The following is a 4,584-nucleotide window of genomic DNA, read 5'->3' on the forward strand; positions in this document are numbered from 1 at the left end:
TTGAGTCGAAGAAGTCCTCTTCATTGAAATGTTTCGAACCTTTACAATAATATTAAGGAGGAAAATTAACATCGTAATTATCATAAGGAGATAAGGAATACGGTACAACCTTAATTTTGTTGTTTGCCTTGTATCATCAACGTATGTCATGATTTGGACTGGCTTGAAGAAGATGGTCTCTGAGGATCATACTTCTGAGCTTCGGATACCCCCTTTAGTGCTTATATGAAAAGGACACTATCAAACAAACCCCCTGACGTCTGCAGGCGTAGCAAACGACTTCGAGAATTTTCGATCCACCATCGTCCTGGCATGTGACGATGGTCATTATAATTCTTATAAGCCTGAGAAGCTTGACCGGGGGTTGTTGGTACTGTTGAATCTATGCGTCTAGCTCCTTCTTAAGCTGTCCGTAGTCATTGAACTGCTTGTCGCGGGATGACAGAATAGAAGCTTGAAAGGAGAACCTATGTTACTTTCAAGAGTCTTCGGATCCTAACCCGTTAATAGAACCTATCTTTTCTACATCTACATAACATAAATTAACGATGAAACTAATAATTCAATTTACTTTGGTCGTTTTTTTTTCAACTTGTTTTGTTCCGATTATTTGCTACTTTTGAATCATGCAACAGTTCCATGAGGTGCACTTTTTAACAGCTTCAGAAACAGCTCCATGAGAAAAAATACTTTCGAATAAAATCATTCTTTTGTCTCAAGTAATACTTATGAACCATCCTGTTCTTTTTCCTGCTGGTTATGATTTCATATTTGTACACTTAGTCATATTCCCTGCAAATAGTCGTTTTATTTTCAAATATACTATAACAATATTTTCTCTAAGCTGATGCTGATTACAGATGTTTCAGGCAATTGTAGAAACAAACGTGTAGTCATCATATCGTGGTATTGTTTGGAATGCCTATGAAATCTAGCTGCAAAAGTTTTCGAGATATTGTAGTTCCTTGAGCGAGGATAAGCGTTCAATTAAACTTTTCTCTTCGTACAGTTACTGCTTCACCGAACCGGTAGGCTATCTGTGGCTCTTTATCGCTTGCACAAGTAGCTGCAGGGATGAAGCATAAAAAAATTGCATACCTAAAAGCTGACAAAAAAGGATCAAGCTTTTTCGTTCACGAGCACGAGCAACGGCATGGGTTCAAATGCAATAAAACGGGCCGTGGTAAAGAGGGGGATAATTGGCAGAAACTATGCTAGCCGCATACGGAACAGACGTACACGTTCTTTCGTTTCTTGTTGCTAGTGCTGTATTGTTTTGAACCAAAGAAAATAAAACAAAAAAAAACTCCTTCCAGACCAACTTTGTGCGGATGAATTAAGATTAGCTGCAAAACAAGGCTGCGAGTAAACGCCAGGAGTGTCTTTGTATCGAAACAGGAAACATAGTCGAGAAGCGTGCGTTTTTATTTAGCAACATGGATGGAAATGATTAAAAGTTTCCGAAATGCAAGCAAAAGTATTAGAGCAGAATGGAAAAGTTCTCCCATTCGCTGTGCTTGTTTTGGTTTAGTTTATTCGCAATTCCGGATACTGAGCTAAAAAAGTCAGTAATACTTTACAGGATTTTTACTAGGCCTCTTACATCATAATTTTGAAAATATTAGGACTGCTTTAATATATCTATTTACTCAAGTATCCCGATAGATGTGGCTTCTTGAATGGCGGCTGATAAGTAGACTTTTTTGGTCTATAAAAAGATGATGAGATGATAAGATTTAAAAAAATGGATCTATATCGTACAATCCCTGCTACTTTTTTATGAAAGCACGATTACGAAAAAATGATTTCTATAGTGCTTGATTGGGTGAAAAAATGCGAGCATGCTTGCATCTAAAGCGTTGTAATTTTAAGGCGGTTTAAAATAAACGGGATGTTAGGAGGAATGCCCAAAAAAAACCGCATAAGAAGGAACAAATGCAACGACATAACAATGAGCAATTGCAACAACTGGTCAGGCAGCATCGTGTTAGGAAAACGCTACGGATGAATTATTTCTATTACACTACTTGAAAACTGCCACATTGGCACACATGTTCCTACCAGCCGGTCCATGGCAGGTCCATCTAGCGCAGCTGGAAACATTTTCGAATCATCGTTAGTCAATGGCATTACACCAACCCATCTAGACGTATTTCTTTTCCTTTTCCTTAGATCGTCTGGCTCCTTCTTGTTGAAATGTGGATTTCAACACGGGAACTAAAGAGTTTGCAGAAAGCTAACTCTTACTACGAGGGAAGGGAAAGTTATACGATTTCAACGGTCTTTAAAGTGCTCCTTGCGATGCATTTCAATGCTCAGAGAAAGCACATCTCAATCGACACCATTGGACGAAGTTTTGATAGCGGAATCGGAAAGAAGGCGATAAATTGATATGGCGTTGATTTCGAATCATAAAAAGCAATTAATCCTTCTATTCACGAGCATTGACTGATGAATTTTGTTGAAAGTTTTACGACAACTTTCGCTTTCTCAAGTTTATTTTCTCCTTTGGCAGAACCGAGCCCGCGTAAATCATTGAGAAGTCAATCGCTACCGATCGAGGGAAATACATCGGTGCAACTACATGGCTACATTGCAGTTGCAAAAAATGATTGGTTTCTGGTGGACTCAATTTCTGTCTCCGACATACCCGGATGCTCTGTTTGATTTTTACGTGTCTGGTCACGACGGCACGAGAAAAGCACGCCGTGAACTTTCGGCTAACGGGAGATCCTTTTTGCAGTTTTTGACCATGTGCCACCCTCAGGTTCGTCAGATTCGACTATCAACGTTGGAGCAGTTGTTCACAAAATGAGTTTTACGAGTGCTCGAGAATTGTCTAACTTGAACGGAATTGTGTATGGCGAGCTTAGTTAAATGTAAAAATCATTTTACTTTGATTAAGAGAAATAAGCATGTTACATTTTTTTTGTTTTTTCCTTATTATGCTTGGAAGGTACCCGCTTTAATGTTAGAAACATATGCATCTTTGAGAGTTTAAACAATTTGTTGTTGGTGATGTTATATTAAAAAATGGTAAATTAGTTTTTTCAAATATTTTACTAGCATTAATACCCTAGCTGCACTCATATGTAGTTCAAATTTCATGCATAATAGACACCTAGACTAAGAAAGTTTACCATAATTCGATCATTGCTCATGATGATGAGGTGCTGGGAAAATTGAAATTTATGCTCTACAGATGATTGAAACCCACCGGATTCAAGCAAATCCTGTCTAAGGAGCTACCGGGTGATTCCAGCTCCCAGTTCCGTCGTTCATTGCTAATCCTATCAACTCGCAACCAACGCCAGCTTTATGATAATAACGAAGAAGTCCCACCTTTTGATACTTTGCACTTCACGTATGCAGACCACTGCTCTGTAAAAAACACCAGGTCACCAGCGTTGGTGAGGTGAATCGGCCTGGACCAAAGGCTGAGCCGGGCTCAGCATTTCTCAGACTACCGAACGGTGTTCGGTTACGGACCGGCAGTGACTCAATTGAGTTTACGAGACTCCCAGGCTGTGGTTGACCCTCTTCGATGCTAGAGGAACGGATCGAGAAAAAAAGACCAATCCGAATATGCACCACTAGCGTGAGAGTTCGTTGGAAGTTCACTTGGGTCTCATGGTTGCTTCCGAAAAGCCGAGTAAGGGATACGAAATACGTGATTTGATTGCATTTTGAACCAGCCGAAAGCTTCGAAATCAGGCTTCGTTCCTGGATGCCATTGTCCTTGTTTGTCAATTATCGCACCAACGGCTGGAAAGTGTACACTTTGTTCAAAATATTACACTTATTTATGCCATTTCGGAACACCTCTTTCGGGCACGCAAACGCGTCGCGTAATTAGCTCCGTTAATGCAGCACGTTGATACAAACGATGGGGAGCATTTATTTGCCAGGCTTGTACATTGAACGAGTGCCAACGTTGAACCGCGAACGTTTTATCAACATGTGACCCGGTCGCCCAAGGACGCGAAAAGTTCTTGCGTAAAGCACAAATTAATGTACTTTATCTCTTAATGAATTTGTTATTTATCGTCCGTTTCGATGGGCGTGCTGTCGTACTCGATATGGCGGATCGATAGCAACGAAAAGGGCTCCCCATCGAAGAGGACCTGCGGAGGATGCGTCGCCGGAACAGAAGGCGCCCAGGAACGACCACAACGGTTGTCTTTCGAAATGGATGGAGCGAGAAACAATATTTGACATGTTTGGTGGCGCGAGCCTCTGCAACCATGGCAAATGGTTATTGCATCCACGCTTGTCCGAAGGTTCGCAGCATTTCGGCATATTGCTGATGTGCTTTGGAGACTGGGGTTTCTACCCTACTAAAGGCGTATACATGCGCTGGCCACCACGCGACAAAGCACGTTGCAGCAGACGAAAACACAGGACAAACAATATCCCACAATCCATCAATGCCCTTTGCACGCAGCGAACTCTCGAAAGCGAAGGCAGCTCCATTAATTGGTGCAATCGATTCTCTAAAAGCAGCTAATTTAAATTCGATCTGGAGGTGCTAAGGGAGTGTTTTCAGTGAGGATAAAAAAGCTATGTGATTTGTTTTAAGCACCT

This window comes from Anopheles nili, chromosome 3 (genome assembly GCF_943737925.1).
Source record: "Anopheles nili chromosome 3, idAnoNiliSN_F5_01, whole genome shotgun sequence".
NCBI lineage: Eukaryota > Metazoa > Arthropoda > Insecta > Diptera > Culicidae > Anopheles > Anopheles nili.